General features: G+C 39.9%; 1 protein-coding gene and 1 pseudogene across 1 annotated transcript in view; one reads left to right on the top strand and one right to left on the bottom strand.

The window, feature by feature from the left end:
- The window catches only part of TSPAN5 (tetraspanin 5), a 176,718-nt gene that overhangs the window by 15,133 nt on the left and 140,511 nt on the right, over window positions 1–21,074 (top strand). The window lies entirely within an intron of this gene.
- On the bottom strand, window positions 15,010–15,646 carry LOC119529068 (annotated as a pseudogene).

Genomic DNA, 21,074 nt, shown 5'->3' with positions numbered 1-21,074 from the left:
TCTCCTTTAGGCATTTGAAAAACCGTGTACTTTTAAAGGAAAGAATCAGTGTTAAAACACTGAAAAACAAAAGCAAACTCAGAAAATCAGCTCTTAGCTTAAATGTTTTTCAACATGAGCTTTCTGTAGGCAGAAAACTGTAGCTGGGAACTTTTGAGCACCTGTTTTATTGTTGATGCCCTGCTTATCTTTGTTTGGGCAACAACTGCCCACATAACAACTCATGAGAAATGCTTCTTGGTATTTATTTTTTTAATCTCATAACTGGGATTCAGGAAAATATTGTGTGTTTTTTTTTGGTACTAGTTCTTTGAGTTCTTTTGTTTAGTAGTTTTCAAAGAATAAATTGAATAAAGAGATGGTTCGATGGTATAAGTAAAGGTGGCATTCTCAATTTTTTCCTGATTTTGTTAGGTTTAATAATCCCTAATATTTTCACTGCATGCTTTTGACAGTTTTAAAGTTGCTATATAGCAAGTATTTGAACCAATTGCATCAAAGTTTGAATAGATTGTTTTACTCATCTTTTTTTAAGACGCAAAATCAATGTTTTAGAAGTGAGGGCCCAGGGTTCACTAAAAAGAGGACTGAAATAGTTTTTCTATTTTGTGATACATACATTTTCCATTTAAATATTAGATATTTCATTGGAGTTTTATATACTATCAATATATATCAACATATCCTTGATGAGTATTAAATATTGATGTAAACCCTTAGATAGTTTTGTAAGTAGTCATGTGTTCTCTGTTTGGAGAAAAAAAATGAGAAACTACCTAAATGCCCATATGACTTCTAAACATTTTCATTTATAATACAAAACTAAAATTTCCTTATCACCACATACTGTAAATACACAAACTAAATGAAACATTGTTTTAAAGTTAAATATAAAAATCAGGGACCAGTTTTAGGATCTAAGACATAAGCAGAAAAAAAAGACCGTTATTATATTTTTGGTTCTTAGATGAAGAATAAAAAAGAAATTCTTTGAACTATGAAATTACTAAATCTTAGTTGGAGGCACTAACAGATCATTTGTCATTACTATGAACCTTTCAAAATGTATTTTTTTATTTTATTTTAAGTGTCCTTTCTGTTGAATTTCCCCCACCCCCTTATCCCTGTGATTTTAATTTCAGAATTGAGAAGACAGAGCTTTTTGCTTTTAGGGAAACTAAATCTCTTTCTCACTCTTTAAAAAAGGTTAACCTACTGAGAAAGGCCAGAAGGTTGAAATTATCTTGAACTGGAACGGCTGTCAAATATTTAATTCAATGTTCTTTTTTTTAGCACCTGAGTGTTTGGAGCTATCCTTTAAATGGCCTTTTGCAGTCCTGGCTGTATAATCTTTGGGATTATATGTAGAAAGAGACCTTAAAAATCATTTAGACCTCTAGTTGTTAACACTCTAACCTACCTTTTTTTTCCATTTTAGTGGTGGAATCCTTTGTTTTTCAGCAAAGTCTTAAGCAAAAGCCCCTGATTTATAAAAGTTGTTCTGGGAACTTGGCATTCTGGTGGGCTTTGACATTCTCTGCCTCAGTGTGCAGAGGGGACGGTGGGAACCCTTGCAGATTTTATCCATGAGTCATGTGTTTGCTGAGAGGGTGATAGAGAAGGCATCTGTTTACCATTTACACTGGAACCCAGATGAAGTCGGTGTTTGGCCTGTGCTTTTCATAGGATATGTGCATGCTGATCTCCCAAGTTTCCAAGTCAGAGTGCTTTGACTGCATTTGGTTCTACTAAGCAGTTTTGGCTCAGTCATCTTGATTAACATCAACTTTGCTTATGTTAAGTAAGCACTCAGGGTATTTATTATATTACTCTTGTGCTTTGGAATGAACAGACTCAAAAACTCGTGCTTCATATGGATTCCATATGTGGCTTTAAATTAGGAGAAAACACAAAGTCTTCCAATTAATTTGCACATAAAAGTGCATATTGAATAGATTAAGCTTGGTGGCATAGGTGTTATTTGAAATTCTTTGTCATCTCTAATATTGTTCATATTTCATTGAAACAAGCTATTAGGTGTTTGAAATTCTGTAGTGATGATCTCGATGTACAGATTCACATATGTGCTGTTTGTTTTTTCATTACTCAATGCAGATACCATGGAATTTATTTTGTTTGTTTTACACTGATGAGCTTCAGATAGTAAGAGATACAGGTTTTTTTTTAAAGTGGACATTTGCTCTTTATGTCTGTAATTAAATTTTTCCCCCCTTTTTCCTAATGCCAGGCAGAGAATATTGCAATGCTTAAGACAGTGGTTAAGAGTGAGACTGCTTGCATTCAAATGTAGGCCTTAGCACTTCCAAGCTGTGTGACCATCGACAATTACTGTATCACTCTAGATTGATCCTTTTAGGTCAGAAGGGGCTAATAAACCTACCCTTAGGATAATCATAAAAATTCAATGAGATGATGTACCCATAGGCTAGAACACAGTGCCCAACATGGGTGACCACTAGTGAAGGCTGGCACTGTAATAAGGTGCCAAATAGATGCCTCTTCAGGGCAGATGCAAGCTTTTAGTTCATTGTCACCTGGAAAAGGTGTTGTCAGTGTCCAGGAACCTCAGCTTTTCTTGTTTGGGAAGTGTACCCTGTATCATACAACTTTTCACTAATGGCAAGCTTTGTTTTCACTAATGGCAAGCTTTGTTTGTTTCCTTTTGTCTTCACCCACTGGTGGAGTTCCCATCTCCATGCTTTCCTTTGGCAACTGGATCTATATGAGCAATTTCGAGCCAGGGCAGCTGCTACTTCTCCTCCCTGCTGGACCCTAGTTTCTTCTCACATTTAGCTGCAGCTGTCCATGTCCATTCCTGGCATCGCTTTCTGTTTCTACTCCACAAGTGCCAGCATTTCTTATGTTTTACCTAGAGGGTCATTTTGAGGCCATGGACTTACCTGGGCATTTTTCTTTTTTTTGAAAAATGGTAATATATACAGAACATTATAGCTCCAGTAAAATAACATGTATATATATATATACATATATATATATATATATATATATATATATATATATATATATATATATACCTAGGAAACTACCTAAATATAGTAGGTATTCAATAATTGTTAATTGAAATAAGTTAGTTGAATGTAAAGTAATTTTGTTAGCGTAGGAACAAAATTAGCTTTCATTTGGGCCCCTCAGCAAAAATTCTGTAGGTATGTTTGTGAAACTATTTACTTTATTAATATATGATTTACTCTAATGGTAATTACAAATTTTCTAATTGAATTTATATTTACATGCTTATCATTTTTGTTACAAATGGTGTTTATGGGCTGCTGAAATTAAGGAATCTCATTTTAAATTATTTTTCATTGTATGAGAAGTAAATATTTAAGTCTAAATAATCATTGATGTTATAGTAGAAGAAAACTGTCCTCATCCCTGAAGATAGTGCCTTTTAGAGTGTGAGCATTTGCCAAGTGGAGTTTTATAAGATCATTTTCATTTTATGTGCTAGAATCAGTGATTTCTATTCTTTCAACTATACAGATGAAGAATCTGAAACTAAAGTTTATCCCAGATTGAGACCATCTTATATCCTATTCACTATTAGTTTATTTTTAAATTTCTTTTTCATTTCTAAACATAGATAAGTTTCCAAAGGTGGCAGAGTCTGAAGCCGGAAGGAGAAAGAGAAGCAAAGGCCGGTTTGGGCTACCCTATTGCGGGAAAGATATGTTTGGGGGATTACAAGACTGTGCTATTGGACTAAACACTTAAGTTATGGGATATTTCAAAGTACCTTTCTAATGAGGATTGTGTTGCCTTGGAATGTACCCCAGAAAAACGTGTTCTTAATCTTAACCCATTCCTGTGGGTATGAACCCATTAGATATAGAATCTTTTGATGAGGTTACTCAGTTAAGGTGTGGCTCAACTGAATCAGGATGGAGCTTAATCCTATTAGCGAAGGCCTTATGAAGAAAGCCACAGAGAGAGAAGCCATGGAGAGCAGCAAGAAGTTAACGGAACCTGGAAGAGATAGGAGAGTACCCCACCATGTGCAATTCCATGTGATGGAAAAGCCAAGGAATCCCAAAGATTGCTGGCCAGCCAGAAGCTACTGACCCTGGAGGAAGCAAGCCTTCTAACCTCTGAAACCATGAACCAGTAGATTCCTATTGTTAGGCCAGGAGACTCAAACAAGGATCATAGGTTGTTGCTTTTGTAATCCATGACATGAAGAGTATAGTAGAGGTTCATGTGGAGGAGATTTTGGGACCCTGAACTCCATAAGGATAGTATCTGAATTTAGGAATATTCGTAAGTTGTTGGGAGATACTCCTCCATGGGTCTTTCTTGCTGGTCATGCAAAGAATGCTCTTTACCCCCACCATTTCCCAGTGTTGTGTTTGTAGCAAGCAACCGTGAGGGCTGCGGTAATGCCTCTCTGGGACAAAGAGCGATCTTGCTTCCTGCTTACTACAAAGTGGCAGGTTCCCTAAGCTAAGTGTTCCTCAGCTGTGATGCACATCCCACTACATGTACCACTTCCATCCAGGCTCTTGCACACCACCACTATGGACTTTGGCAGCTAGTCCTATGGCAGAACTGACACAAGCTTGATGCTCTTACTGCCTGCCGTGCCGTGCTGTGGATAATAAAGTCCTTTGTCTCTGACCCAGAAGTCTCTTGTCTTCCTCCAGCTTCCATGAAACAGTAAGAAGCTAACTTATTGGTTCTTAAGTAAGGTAAAGGCAAGTCCAAAACTTGATACTGGTGTATTAATAGTTGATGTATCTGGTTAAATGTGTTCAGATGTGTCCTGTTTATGGTGGGCGGCTCCTCAGGCATATCAGATCTGTAGCCATTGGCCATGTGTCTCCAGGGGACCAAGGGAGACAAAGGATCTTTACAAAAAACTGTTGTATCCTGATAAGCCAGGTAAACTGGATAATCCGGGTATGGTTTAGCCAGGTAAACTGTAAAACTGTGATACATGTGAACACTTGATCTTACGGAAGCAGGACAATGCACCCCAGTATGATTGGTGGCAGGGGTGGGGCAGTACACAATGTCAGGAACCAAGGCAGCCCCAGGAGGCGCGAACTTTAGCTGGTTCAGGGGCAAGGGCAAGACGCAGAGATTGTCAGACATCTTGGCCTTGAAAGAAAATACAGTGATGGGAAAGTGCAGGCCAAGACATTGGGCCGAAGCTAAGAAGGGGCAGGGAGAGCCCCTGTCAGAAATGACCAGGTTTTGTTGAAATTGGACTGGTGAAGATAATTTTTAAGTTTGCTTTTTGATATTTGTGCAATGAATTGTTTTCAAGCAGTTAGCCAGCCTGTTAGAGAATGACACTGAGCTCACCTCTGAGCTGATTTAGGCAATTTAGAGCAGCATTTATAATTAACAGTTGTGCACCTTTGAAAGTAAAGAACATTTGTTTAGGACCTCATTTTAGGTGCTTTGTAATATGTCTTTATTTGTTTTCTACATGCCATAGGTTTTTGCTTCTTTCTCCATCAAAAGAATATTATGTCTATATGGTAATTAGACCTGAAATTAAGATTCTAGATGGAGAGAGGACTCCCAGGGCTCAAATCTATGAATTAAGATGTTGAAACTCTATTTCTGTTGTGTCTAAGGTGGATCTTTTTGACATTTAGTCAGAACCAAATTCTAAATAATATTTTTCATTCCTTTAATAGTATGTGAACATTACTGACTGCCAGCAGCCATCAATTGATGGCTGCCAGAATGTAGGGGATTCATGGATTAAGTAAAACATTCATGGATCTGGACGTGACTTGTAATGGGGAATTCTCTGTGCGGAGTGCATGAACTCTGATTTCCCTATCCTTGAGGGCTGCTGCATATGATTACACAGGTTGTGAACTACACAGCTCCCTAGGATATGCCTGGTGCTCCCTTGGAGTTGTGCAGTGTGTCAGCTCTGCATGCATTGGGGTGGGGCAAAGGCAGTCATTCAAAGGTTTAAGTAAGTGGCATATGATTGGGTGGACCTGTTAAGTTTTATGGGCTCAGATAGTTCTGTTAGGATAAGTACCATCCATACCTTTTACTCATAAAAAGAGGAACTTGATGGCATAGAAGTGGGATGGGGTGGAGTGAGGGGTTCTGTTGGGAGCTGGGGAGCTCCTGGCTGAAGAGATTGGGTTCCTCAGTCTGCTGAGGGCTGCTCAGATGCCTTGGGACCCTGCAGAGTGGGCCGAGAAACCTCAGACCAGAGTCCACTCTCGGCTGATCCCCATAGGCCCAGGGAGAACAAGAGAACAGCAGTTGCCTAACCTGTGTACTGTATTCTTGAAGCCAAGTAAGAATTTTTTTTTTCTGCTTATGATAATGAATGAATAAGCTTGATCATTCACATTCAAAACAATTAACCCTTGTTTATGAGGTAATAGTCTATCTTGACGCCAGTATATTTGTGTCAGAATGAAGAGTCTGCCAACCAATTTTTTTTTCCGTTTAATAGTTTTTAAATTAAAACTAGAGTAAATTCTCTTTTCAAATTTATATCTGAGAAGTGTTAGCAAGTTTAAAAACACAGATTAACAGATAATTTTTATATGTAAAGTTATTTTTATTGCATATTTCTGCAAGTAATTTTAGAGTTTAAAGACTGGGAATTAACATAAAAACTTCACCATTCTGAATTCATTCTCCTGTAAAACTTAACATTTTGCTGGTGGTTTAGGAAGGGACTAGTAGACAACTTGGGGTGAAGTCCTCCCCCCTGACCCCACCCCCCCATACAGATATACCACTGTTGCTTTCTAACAAAGCCTAGCTCTGTTTTACCATTCAATTTTTGAAACATACAGCACAAGAAGTTGTTCCACTATCTTTATAGCTAGGCTGAGTTACCAGCGTCTAGTATGTGCCTGGTTCCTTACCCAGGTGGGCCTGGCCAGACAAACTCTAGGAAAGGCTGGAGGAACTATGTATTATCATCCCCCTACCCCTGTACCATCAGCAGGAGTCACTATGATTTATGTATTGAAAAATAGTGGAAGGCACAGGGACCTGGCATCTAGAAGGTGTGGGTTTGAATCCCCCTTCTGTTACTTTCTAGCTATGCAACCTATGCTTCCTTGACTCATTTTAAGCTGTTGACCCTTAGTTCCCTCACAGGAAAAGTGAGTATGTTGGGAGATAGTTATCTAGGTCTCTCCTATTTCTGTGTGTCTTGCAAGCTGAGGTGTGGACTGTCTTTTTTCTGGACTGTCTTTTGAGCGATGTTTATATAGCCAAAAGCTTGGGAGATAGACATCCATTAAAAAGTACCCAGGTTCCCTAAGTTCAGAGGTACCTTCTTCAAGTTCGGACCTTCTTTGCTCTGTCCTGTGGAAATTGGATCTGCGGGAACTGGTGCAAATGCTGCTACTTGTTAGAAACAAGCATTATACCTTAAAAACACTCACCCGGTTGTGGAGGAGAAAAGAATTTATTCACAATCTTGCAAGAACGGACGCACAGCCAGACACATGGCAGGCATGCCAGAAAAAGAACATGGCGATAGTTATATCCTACCCAATACGCAGGTCCCTCCCGTTTCTCCATTGGCTGGGTTCTCCAGAGGTTATAGCCTATCCGAGAGAGCTAAGTAGCCTGCCTTCAAGATTTTGAATTGTACAGCCTATCCAAGTGAGCTCATCCAGTTTAAATTTCCTGCTGAGAGTTCCTGCCTTTGATTATAGCTAGCACCAACTCTGGGCTTACATCAGGGGCTCTCTCCTTCCCTTTAACCACGGAGCCTGTTTGAGCCAGTCTTTAGTTTCCATTTTCCCTACTCCAGGTTGCCTTTATGTGAAAGCTAAACTTAACCCTTCCTTACACTACTGCAGCTACTGCTATTGCTGTGAGTAATAAACTGTCCTTTGTCTCTGAGCCAGGAATCTCATGTCTTTGCCAGCATCCTTGAAACTGGTAGGCTAACTTAGCTAGCATGTAGGGTAAAAATCTCAGACCATGCCCAGTACTTGACAAATATAATAAAACTTGCTCAATCTTTACTTGGTTGGTGTGCTTTCTAATTCTCTTTTCCTCTACCTTTCCCTACCTTGGTTCAGGTCATTACCATTTCTCACTTGTATTATTGCAGTACTTCCCTTCCTTCTCTAATACTCCATTTTCCCACTCAACTGCAGGGAGATTTCTCTAGTGGTAAATCTGATCTTTTTGCAGTCCCCTGCTTTAATTATTTAAATGACTCTTAATTTGGACAGGATTACTTCACTATATGGACCGTGCCTATTTCTCACCTTTCATGCCCCAACATCCATATTTTGTGCCCCAGCTATACCCGCATGGAGCAAAGAGATAGGCATATATAATAAGCATTAATAAAATATTCAGGTCGCTCAAGATAGGGGTCCTGTCCTGTAATGCAGTTTACTGTGTATATGGGTGTCACCTGGTCCTCTTCCCATTGTCCTGTGGAAATTGGGGCTTGGGGAATTGGCTAACCCTGAATTTGTCTCCTGACTGTACCTTTGTGCATACAACTCCCTCTGCTTTTCAATTACTTTTCTACCTTTTCTGTCTACTCTCTACCAAAGGGCAGTATCTACTGTAGAAAGTTGTAAAGAATAAAGAGGTCATGAGTACAAAGCACTTATCTCAGGGCCTGGTTAGTTGCTGCTTCTGCTGTTGTTATTCTTTCAAGATATGGTTCCAGATTACAAGCTTTGGGAATTCTTTCCTAACATTCCTCAACCCCCCACCCCCACCCCATAATTTAGATATACCCCATTTAGCCTTTCAGTTCTTTAGTGTATATTTCTTATAGCTCTTTTTCAGAAATATTTTTTAATTAGCAAAAACATACCTACATCCACTGGAAACTGAAGAGAAGGAGTTTATATGTTTGCCTCCTGGCCAGTTGGATGACATATAGAAAGAGCACTGTAGCTTGCTCTTAGCTAAAGAGTGCCAGCCCTTTTCAGTTTGAGTGGCTCTGGGCAATCTGTTGTGTTTTTTTTTTTTTGTTTTTTTTTTTTACGGTCTCTTTTTCTTCTTCCCCTATTAACACTCGGTTTTCCACTCGATGGTGTTTGATTCACAGCAAATGGTTTTCCAAAGGATACACCAAAATGGGTTTAAATGGTTAAAATACAAGCCAGCTATTAAATTGTGAGTTTTACAAGTTGTCAAGTCTTGTGTGAAGGGTTGTGTTCGTCTAGCTAGGTCCACTCTTAGAGCCCATTGTAAACAACGGTGAGAAGATAAAGACCTCATCAATAAATCCCTGCCTCACATGTAGGGATTATGTTGTGATTGCACCTCTCCATATAGCCACTACCACAATAATCCCCTTCAATGCTGATTTGCTTAGGAGGCCTATTTCCAGGGAAGCTGTTTTTTCCCACTGGTCTTTTAGCTCCTTGTGGGACAGGACCTGAATGGGGTTTCATCCTGGGTCTTGACAGGGCCTGGCTCTTGAAAGGCATTCCATAAATTGTTTTGAATGCATGAATAACTAAATAAGAAAATGTGAGGGTGCTTATTTAACTGCAAAGCATTGATCAAATGTAAATTAGTATTTTTTTCCCTCGCTAATGGAAAGATGTGTTAGTGCAGGAATGAGGTGTTGAAAGTGGAGATTTGGGGCAGTGGAAAATGCCTGTTAAAGTTGGCTTTCTGTCTGCTTGTACTTCTGTCCTGTCCCCGCTCTCTTCCTGCAAGGCTGCAAGCCTCGTTGTGGAGGACTCCAAGTCCTAAATAGGCACCATCACGACTTCTGGGATCCATTTCCGTTCAAACCTAAAGGGGTTTCCAACATAAGGCATCTTTTATCTCATTCTCAGTCCCTCCAGTTGAGTTTATAGACCCTTTAATCATTTAATTATCTCCACCTGATTCTAACCTTTTCTGTTCTCCTGTTTATCTGTAGAGATTTATCTCTGTCACCGTTTTGCATATCCAAGGTGATATCTTTTCTCCCAGAGCCACAGATTCATCCTTTGTGTTTCCTGGATACTTTCTGGGATTCTCTTTTTGAGGGAGTTGGGTGTGTCTGGTAAGATGAGAGGGTGGAGACTATATATTTTTAAAAATTCAAAATGGAACAAAGCATCTAACAGGACTTTTTTTTTCCTACTTGCAGACTTATATAAAATGCTTTATAATAGCAAACAAATTAAACCACCTTTAGTGAATTGAATCTATTGAAAATAATAGTTACCTAAAAAGGTAGAAACAAAAACAGTTTGCTGTGAATCAAACACCATACATATCAGTTTATAGTGTTTGAATATGTGAAATGGAAACTTAGAAAATCTGAGTTGGTGTGATCTCAGGTAGAGAAACTTTATGTACTATAATCCAGGCTTTGGTCCCAGGTAGTTTTCCTTTGTGGTCATATGTAGGGTAAGGTAAAGGCCCCTTGTACACATCTGTCATAGAGACAGCACTCACTAATAGTCACTCACTAACAGTGGAGTCCTTTTGGCAGCTCTGGATACCCCTGTGTGTATTTGCCTGCTTGTGTTGTCAAGGTCACTGAAAAGTGTCAGTGCTTTTGAACCAGAGTATATGATACAAAGAGTTGTTAGTAATTTTTACTGTGGTTGATCATTTTACTTAAGTGCATGGAAATTCTTGGCTTGTCATGTAAAAGAGGCTGGACAGAGTTCCTTTTTCTATTTGTGATATATTTCATAAAAATTCAGTCTTTGAGGTAGTGTTACTGGGTGGTGTAGCCGTTGTAACCTAAACAATTCCTTTCTATTTATTAATTATATTGTCTCAAAGGGTGACTACCAATCATTTTGAATTCTGTTTAAAAACAAAATTGTTCACTGAAGAGATAGAATAATTGGGGACCTGATACGATTTTATAGATTTTCAGTCCTAGAAAGGATTTGAGATTTGGATATAGTCTCTGAAGATGAAAGGCAAACATCTTGTATCACTCAGAAGTCTAATAACCCCATCTTCAAATGTATTATTGAGTGACATATCTGAACAGGTCTCTACAAACACCGAGAATTGAGCTGTTTAGATGAATCTGCCTTGTTTAGATTGTTCAAAGATTCATTGGTTTGCAAGTGAGGGAAAACTGTGGTAGGGTACTCTTAGTGTTTGCATTTCTTTTTAAAATTATGTTGCTAGTGATTTTTGAGGTTGCATGAACAAAATTTTACAGAACATTTTAGGGCTGTATAAGGAAACAGCTTAGCTGTCTTTGAATCTTGTCACTTTTCACCCATCACCAAGGCCCATGGATGTGACCTTGCATCTCCCTCTCATCTTATCTCTTTATTCCATCTACATCATTGCCCTGGTCCAAGCCTCCATCCTCCCAACTGCTCTGGCCTCCTACTTTCCTTCCAATCCACTCTTCACCCTGTGCCAGAATGGTCTTGTCCCGTCTGTCTGATCATGATGCTGTCATGCTGCGAGTGACCCCCATGGCTTCCTCCTGCCCTTGGTATAACCTAAAACCCTCCCCGTCTGCTTCTCCCCCACCAGCTGGCCTGCGTCTTCCTCGCAGCCTCACTTTCTTCCTACTCTCCCACCCAAGACTTCTGGCCTTCTCTTCCTGGAATTTCTCCCCACTTCAGAGACTTTATGTATGCTGTTCTCTGAGCTGGGAAGACTATCTGTCCCTCCCTGTCCCAGTCCCCGCATCAGGTTAACCCTTGGAATATTTTGTCCTGCCACTCAAGACATTTCCTTCAGAGCACACATCATAATTAAATTAGATCGTTTTACTACACTTGGGTGACTCTTGTCTGTTTTCTGCACTAGACCATCAGCTTCAAGAGGGTAGGGACTCTCCACTTAACACAGCCTTGCTTGTAACTGCAGCACCCAGGGCAGTGTCTGTATTTTGCTTGTTTGGTCTTGGTCCGCCCATGACAGTATAGGTTTACACCTGCAGTCCCCATGTAATTATTAATAATAAATTTTCAAAGATACTCAAGTTGCCTGGAAGCAGTATATGGATATCTCATTTAAAACCCGAGGATGATAAGTCATTCAGGTAAAGGGTTCCATTGTCAGGCTCCTAGAGCAAGAGAATCAGGGGTGGTTGGGAGGAGGTTTGCAACATTCTGATTCTGGCTGAAGAGGAGTTATGTTCTTGCAACTCTGGAAGCATGGTTTTTTTGTTTTTGTTTTTGTTTTTTTTAAGTTTTAAGGCACTCTTTTTATGGGGTGCGTGTGTGTTTCTTTGCATAAGCATTTTACTTTCTTGAGCATTTTGTTTTTTTTCCTCCCATTTTTCTACTCATCCATCCCTACACTGGACAAAGGGGAGTGTGGTCCTTATGGCTTTCCCAATCCCATTGTCACCCCTCATAAGCTACATTTTTATACAACTGTCTTCGAGATTCATGGGTTCTGGGTTGTAGTTTGATAGTTCCAGGTACCCACCACCAGCTACCCCAATTCTTTAGAACCTAAAAAGGGTTGTCTGTATTGTGTGTAAGAGTGCCCACCAGAGTGACCTCTAGGCTCCTTTTGGAATCTCTCTGCCACTGAAGCTTACTTCATTTCCTTTCACATCCCCCTTTTGGTCAAGAAGATGTTCTCCATCCCATGATGCTAGGTCTACATTCCTCCCTGGGAGTCATATTCCACGTTGCCAGGGAGATTCACTCCCCTGGGTGTCTGATCCCATGTAGGGGGGAGGGCAGTGATTTTACCTGCCAAGCTGAGGCCTGCATGTTTTTAACATTCGGAAGAGGGAAGTACATTCCCTGAGTGCCTGGAGTGTTGGAATACTATAGTGGGAAGCATCAAGGCTGTTAGAGAGTGGAAAATAAACCCAGGGTGGCCGAGGGTAGGTTCCTCTTCCAGTCAAAACTGGCAGCCCTTTGATTGGAAGGGCTTGAGGATGCAAACATGGCCCTTGCTGTTCTCCTTATAGGGTAAGCTCGTCTCCAGTCAGCAGGGGACCGTGTGGAAGGTGCGCCAATGGGCCTTACTTCAATTTCTCTGTGCATCAAAGAGGGTGGTGCTGAGAATGCCAGGGTAATCTTGTTTAATAAAAAACAAAATAAAAGTCTTCAAAGGCAGCATGAGGCCCTGATTTCTAAGGCTTATGACAGCCCAGGCCCCTAAAGACTCACTGCCCTCCTCTGTGCCTTGGACACTTGCCTGCCTCAGGGAAAGGCTCTGAAGAATGGAGGGAGAACATGCTTTGCAGGCACTTTCAAATAGCTGGGTGCCGTCAGGGGAAAAGAACGTTTTTCTGACACTAGTCTGAAGATTTTTATCAGATTCCATAGCCTGAGGTCTCAAAACAGAACAACTCTTAAAATCCCGTCTCTGACCTGGCTTCTCTGCAGCAGGTGGACCAGACCTTGGTGTGGTAGCTTCCTTCATGTGGGCCCGGCAGTGTCTGGCATCTGCAGATGTCTCCAGGGGGCCCACATGGTCATGAAAGATGCCAGGCAATGGAGAGAGAAACACGGACGGGAGGACCATGATTGCACATGTGCAGGTGTGTTCAGTTCATGGGTTTAGGCACACATCCCAGGGTCAGGGATAGATGCATGTCTGAGGCTATGTGCTTCTGGGACATTAGGCTGGACTTACAGAATGCACTGATGGGCTCAGAGGAGTTGTCATAAAGCCCTCCTCACTTTCCGGCACCTTCAGATGAAGATTTTATGCAAGGGTCACTCTCTGTTTGCTGTGGCTTAGTCTAGTGCTGTGGAGAGCAGAGCCAGAACATTAGCATGTGGGAAACTCACAGGCCCCAACGAGGTTTTGCCAGCCAAATGATTCAGCAAAGGATTTGCAAGGTTTCTTTAACAGTTAAGTATCGACAACAAGCTGAGTGTGGATTGGCTGAAGAGAAGGGTGAAACGAGGTCACCGGAATTACGTGATTTTTTAAATATCCGGGAATCTTGTGTTCTCTCCCAACCAGAAATATTCTAGCAGAACCGTGATAATGCTTTTCATCTGCTAAGCCTTCCAGGTGGCAGTTTCTCAGCCAGTGAGCAAAAGAGGGAGTGTGTGAGATTTATGAGTTAAGTTAATTCCCTTCCTTGGTATGACCCAGTGAACCAGCTCTGCTAAGCATCACTGGTGCACCATCCTGAAATCCTTAGCTCTGAGTGCCTTTAAAAACCACTATGCCTCATTTTAAGGAGAGGAGGTCTTAGAATTCCCAGTAATAACTGTCTAAATAGAGCACTTAAAATGCTTTCTCAGAAAACTTTTTGCTCTCTAAGTGGATTCCAAGTTTCTTGAGGAAAGAGGCTCTCCTTTCTGCTGGGAAATACCAGTGTGTAGGGAAGCTTGGGGGTGGGTTCTAGGGGCTCTGCCATTTCTAGTTGTTGCACTACAGTCTCAGTTTCCTCAGCTGTATATAGAGACTCCTTCCCCTGGCTCAAGAGTCCTACCCAACACGCATTCAATCCTGGGATGCTTATTGAGTGCACCTGTGCCTGGGACTATGGTAAAAAAGGGTTTAAGATGATTCCCATACTTGGGGAGCTTTCAGCCCAGTGAAGGAAAGCCATATAAATAATTTTTTTTTTTTTTTTTTTTTTTTTTGGCTTTAACAACAGGAATTTATTGTCTCACAGTTCTGGAGGCTAGATATCTGAAATCAAGGTATTGGCAGGCCATGCTTTCTCAGAAATCTACTGTTTTCTGATGGTGGCTCATGTACCTCTGTCACATGGTGATCTTTTTTCATCTCCTACTGGGGCTTCTACTTTCATATCCAAATATCCTTTGCTTATAAAAACTCCAGTTGTATAGGATTAAGGCCCGCCCTGATTTAATTTGACCTTATCTTAATAGAATATTTGAAGATCCTATTCACAGATGAGTTCACACCCACAGGACCAGGGATTAGGATTTGAAAAGGTCTTTTAAGGGACATGATTCAATTCCCAACAGGCTGAATACCATGTGATATGTGGTCTTTTTAAAAAAATTATATTGTGGATCTATCCTAGGCTTAGTATCCTGAAAGCAGAGCTTGAGGATGAACTTTCTATTTGGGGATAATTTTTGATTTACAGGAAAGTTAAAATGCTGTTTAAGTTCTTTGTAGAGATGAAGAGACAAAAGAATTAGAATCTAAGCCTGGGGGAAGAATTTGGGATTCCAAAATGGGATAGAGGCAGTTTAGGGTAGGAATTTGGCAGCAGTCAAAATGGGCTATTTTGTGGCGAACGAAATAGTCTGTGTGTGCTCTAAAGTTGGGACATATGCTGGGTTGGAATGAGACTGAATTGTCTGTATAAACTAAGGAGACAGGACAAGCACCCTTAGGGGGTCTGTGTTGGAGTGTCCATACTTCTCTTAGAAGGACTGGTCTTAGCTCTGTCCTCAGGTAATTGCTGTTGTTGAGCTTCTTGTTGTTTTTGCTGAATATGCTTGTATTTTGCTTACAAGTGTTTTGCTCTGTGGTTCTTGAACCAAACTTGCAGTACTGCTGGAGGTATACCCATTTTAAAGACCATTTCTTTCTGAAGACTCAGGTTTTGTTAGCGGGTTCTTATTGAACAAGATCTTCAAATCCTCGAGTTGTTTTTTCAGTGAACATAGTTCGTTTCCTTTGTGGATGCCTCTGGTGCTTGCCTTTACAATGCCAAGATCTGGCAGTCAACACTTCGACTGAGTTAGGTTTAAAGTAGCATTACTGGCATCACCAGCAGGGAGATACCTGGCATGGTGCACCCCTTGATGTGATGGGAGAGGAGCACCTTTTGGAAGATCCTGAGTCCATCATCGTTACTCTTGGTCTATTCTGGTGTTCAGATCCAGTGACAAGACTCTCTTAGTTTTTTCTGTGAGGGTAGGGGCTTCATGAAGCACAAATGCAATCAGCACATAAGGCAAGCACATAGTGAAGGCTTTTTGCTTAGTCAAGTATTTTTATAGGTCATTATGACCTGATTATGTAAGTATGATGAGACAGTTCAGCAATGACTCTTACATATAAGCAGAATGTCTGCTTTTTCTGGAAAGCCCTAGTTTGTGGTCAGCAGGATGTTACCCATTTGATATTCATTCATCTGTTTATTCTTTCATTTATTCTTTCCCTAACAGACTCGATCTTTGAGAATAATACCAGTCTTTTCCCACATTGAGCTTTTTTAAATAATTTTTTTTATTAGAGAAATTGTGGGTTTACAGAAAAAGCATGCAGAAAATAGGGTTCCCTTGAACATATTGATAATCAGTTTTTAAAAGTCTTTGTCTGGCATGTCTGAAGTGTGGTCTTTGTTAATGTGCTCTGGATTTTTATCTTGTTCCTTTGGATGGGTCTTCATTTCCTGTTTCTTTATTTGTCGTGTAATCTTTTGTTGCACACTGTAAATTTTAATATTTTGAAGTATTAACTCTGGGATTTAATCCCTGAGCAGTCTCTTCCTTAAGTTTGCATCCAGCTGGTGATACAATAGGGCTTTCATTGTGCCCGATGCTAGCAAAGCAAACAAACTAATGCCCCACACACCTTTTTCAGTCTTTCCAATTGGCACTGTGTTGACTAGTGCTCTCCTTCAGAGTTTAGCACTCTTATCAAGAAGGTTATCCTGAGGTGAATGGGGGGTACTGAGTCCTCTCATTCTTTTCTGAGCCTATGTTTTATCCTGGATTTGTGCTTTCTTGTGGTGTTAGGAATTTGAATGCCCCCTCTACTCCCTATGAAATAGACTCCCTCTCCTGGATGCTTTATTGTATTGCTTAAAGCAGGGAATTCCTTGCCTCAGTTCACTTTGACTTAATAATTTCTGACACTGCTTGAGTGTCTGTGCGCTGTCTGTCTGCAGGACAGGTTCTGGGAGGCTGAGCCAGAGATGTGTTTTCAGGTTCGGTCTTTCACATGGGGTTGCTATGCTCCCTGGGGAACAAGGCCAGGGACCCACCAGGGAAATGCAGGCTGGCTCCACACTGCATCAGGGAGGGGATGGAGGAGGCGCCAGCAAGGGCTCTGTGAGCTTCTCTTACCTTTTTTTAAAGTGCTACGGTTATCCCTTCCACATTGCAGGGGTTAGGGGTGCGGCACCCCCACGATCTGGAAAATCCGTGCAAAATTTTTTGCCCCTTCCTTTGTACCAGAGAAGAAGTCTGAATTTTTCCCTTTTCTTTTATGGGGTGCTTACAGTACCTTATTGGTATTAAATATTACAGTATGTTGATATTATACAATACTATACATATATTTTATGTATTTCTTACTTTCTAAACTTTTCCTATGTCATCTGCTGGCCTTTGCATGTCGTCTGCAGCTTCCGCAAAACTCCCCCCAAATTCCCATTTAATTTCTTATGCTGCCCTGTGATATATCAAAACCATGATGTGGAAGGGATAACTGTATTTTCTTGATGTGGCACTTGCCCAGTTAGCGCAACCCTTGTTTTCTGGAATTTTGAAGAGGATGAAGCTGCTAGATTTTTCCTAATTGTTCAGTGATTCTGATGGGGACGGCACCCTGGAGTTTCTTAGGCTTCCAACTTGGCTTACTGGACGTCCCCACATTGACCTTTTTTGGATGCTGCATTTTTACTGCTCCAGAGATTTCATTCTTGAAACTTCATAATTGTTTTGATAAGTCTCTGTTACTTAGATACTGGGTTGGAGCTAATTGTTTATAATTAAGTACCTCTTTTAGTAGTTGGCCATAAACCATTTGAGAACTCATAGAATTTTATTAATAACTTTTGAGATTTAGCAGCAAGTTAGATTGATAATAATGGAATATTATTTGGGTAGAAGATGGTAAGACCAACAGGTTTTTGCTCTGCAAACCAGGGCCAGAGATGAGGATGTTTTAGTCACAAGAACTAATTAATCAGTAATTTAGGTCAGTGTACCAAATAATACAAGGCTTGGCGGTAGTGTTCATTTCTTTTTAATTCATGTATGGCATTTCTGACATGGTGGGCAATGTTCTATGCACTGCCTGTGTATTAGCCCATCATTTCTCTCAGTGACCCCATGATTTATAGGTGACATTATTCTTCTTCACATTGTACACATGAGGATACTGAGGCACAGACAGACTTGGTGATTTGCCCATGGTCATGGTCATCTGATCAAAAGCACCTAGTCCTTCTGGTTTTATATAATATCGTATGTAACTCAAAGATTGTGAAATAATAAGAAACAAAGTGTAATATTTATTTCTTTGTCAGTTTAGGGCAATACACTTGTTAATTATTTACATTACAGGATAATGTATGTGTGTTAATGTTGGTGAGGTTTGAACTCGTTTTAGGTTTCCAAAACAAATAACTTCACATTTTGATAAAGTAAGACACTTTAAAGCATATCAGTTTCCACAGCAAAGTGTTTTCAATTTAAGATTCTATACTTTACCTCTTTATCAGTGATTCTAGTGAGAATTGCCATTTGGAAAAATGTTAGTGTAATTTATCTTAATATTAACTTTCCCTCTTATGTCTTATTAGAGAAGAATGCATAAAATACGGCTCAGCTCTGGTATCCTACACATTGCTTTTATATTTGTTTCTTGTTTTTTTTTTTGCTTTAAAAGTAGAGTTGCGGATATCTGTGCTTACAGGGGCAAGGCAGAAAACAAGCCATGTGTGTTGGTGCTGGGAAGGTAATTAAGTGTCAGAGAGTGTGGACGCTGCTGTCCTCCACTGGCTGTGTGGACCAGTGTTGTCAGATCTAATGGTTTTCCAGAAGAAGCTGGAATTCCACAATTTTTAAATGAAAAATTTCTCAGCTTGAATATGCTGGAAGAAAGTTCAAATGAAAACAAAATCAGTAGGGACTAGGGAGATGCACTGCATCTATCCTTCGTTGTTTTCTGGAGTCTCATTGACGACATGCGTGCTTTCAGTTGCCTATTGACATTTTTTGTTGTACAGTATATAGATGAATTCCAGTAAAATTGCATGATAATTAATTTTGTTTCCCTTCTGTACTTTTTGAATAGTCTCGTGCTTTATGGGAGGTCAGGAAACTTCGGATGAATCCTTTGGTACAGTGAATAATCAGTGTATTTGGTTTGCATGTCCGTACTTTTATGTTTAAAGTGGGGAACACTGTTGACTGTTGAATATTACTTGAGATAAGGAGGTCATGAAGGAGGCACATTTTGGGTTATCCAGAGATTCTTATTGTTGTGGTATTTGTTGTAATGATCTTTGACCTGTCAGGGGAGCTGTACATGCTTGCAAGACTGTTTGGTTCTGAATACTGGTATCTGAATTCCAGGCATGTTGCCTGTAACTTCCAGTTTCAAAAAATCTATGTCAATCTGTTTCTTTATAACTCCATACCATTGCTTCCCTCCACCCCTCTTGTTTTATATTTAATCATTCTCTTTGGCTTACAACAGCAATCCAGCCAAAAGATTTACTTTTTCTATTTTCAAACTCATCATTATTTTTATGTAAAAAGTATGCTTTGAGTTATAGCAATTCATGGGGATCAGGTGTCTACTCCGTAGGGGAAAGAGAGACGTGATTTACTACAGATTTTGTATAGACAAATGTTCTGCTGAATGCTGCATTTCCACTGTAATCCAGGGGAGTTATTTGTACTACATTTAAGGAAAAATGACTGTGTTAGGCTGATTCTAAGCCAAGATATAGTCCCAAAGTTTTTCTTGAAGGAATGGGAGCAAGAGGAATAGAAACATTTGGAAGAAATAGTCCTCCCCCCCTCCCCATTTATTCATTGGGTGTTTTATTCACAGATTATTTGATGTATTACATTTGCTCCTAGTATTCAAGGTTCTTTTGTATTTTCCAGATCCTTCCTTTTCTTTTTCTCTTGAAACAATTTCAAACTTACAGAAAAGTTGCAAGAATACTAAAAAAGATCTCGCATATATCTTTACCTGTAGACTCCATTCAAATTTCTCCATTTATCCCAATAATGTTCTTTAGAGCAAAAGGATACAGTTCAGGATCACACATCACACCCAGTTGTCACATCTCTCTAGTCTCCATCAGTCTGGAAGAGTTCCTGGGTCATTCTTTGTCTCTTGTGACTTTGACATATTTGAAGATTATAGGCCAGTTGTTAGGTAGAATATCCCTCCATTTGGGTTTGTCTGATTGTTTTTCATGTTTAGACCCAGAGTATCAATTCTTGGTTGTACAGTCACACAAGCGACACTGTGATCTTCTCAGTGAATCCCATTGGGTAGCACATGATGTCGATTTTCGCCATCCCTAGCAGTGTGAACTTTTATCATATAATTAAGATAACTGCCAGGTTCCTCCAGTATAAAGTTACCATTTTCCCCCTTTGTAATTAATTAATATTGTATAGAGAGATACAAAAACATGAAGTTTTCTCACCCCGGTTTCACCTCCTAGTTTTGTATCTATTGAGGTGTTTTGCTTGAAGTTACCAAAAGTTGATTTTTAAAATTCTAGTATTCCTTCTACCTTTATTAGTTGTTGCTGTACTGTAAGAAAGGACTTTCTCCTCATTCATATATTCATTTATGTTTATGTTAGCATGGCTTCATGGATTCAATCAGGTTATAATCCATTTCTATCATTATTTATTTTGATGCTAAAATTATTTCAGTTTGGCCAGTGAAAGTCCCTTTAAACTCTCTTGTGTTTGCTTTTGACATCTCTATCATTCTTTGATATTTCCTTACTTTCTGGCACAGTAAGATGTTCCAGGCTCATCTTGTACATTTCTTGTCTGTGCCTTGAGATCAGCTATTTCTCCAGAAGCCAAGATCTGGATGCTGGGTGTGCTCATTCCTATCATGGTTTCAGTAGATAAAATTGTGAACTGTGTGTCTGTATATGTATGTGAGTGTGTATATGTGTGTATGTATATAAATATTTATGTAATACACATATATACCATATTTACATTTATATTTATTTGTGTGTCTATCTATATCTATATTGAAAGCCAGGGGTTTACACTGATACCTCCATTTCAATCCAGCACCACAGGTTTCCTGGATTTCTCCTTTCTTCTTCCACAGCGGGAAACCTGGCTGCCACTTTTCTCTGTCTGTTTACTTATTTGCTCATTTTCTCTATAGTTGGCCAAGTTTTCTACCCCATTTTGCTGCTGTCCCACTGTCTTTTTGCCCTGCTCTAATGTCCTTCTCATTGGGTCCAGGGCTGCCACCACCTAGCCCCC

Source organism: Choloepus didactylus, chromosome 3, assembly GCF_015220235.1.
Source record: "Choloepus didactylus isolate mChoDid1 chromosome 3, mChoDid1.pri, whole genome shotgun sequence".
In the NCBI taxonomy this organism is placed as follows: Eukaryota; Metazoa; Chordata; class Mammalia; order Pilosa; family Megalonychidae; genus Choloepus; species Choloepus didactylus.
The sequence above is the reverse complement of the archived record's forward strand: the minus strand, read 5'-3'. Positions and strand labels throughout refer to the sequence as shown.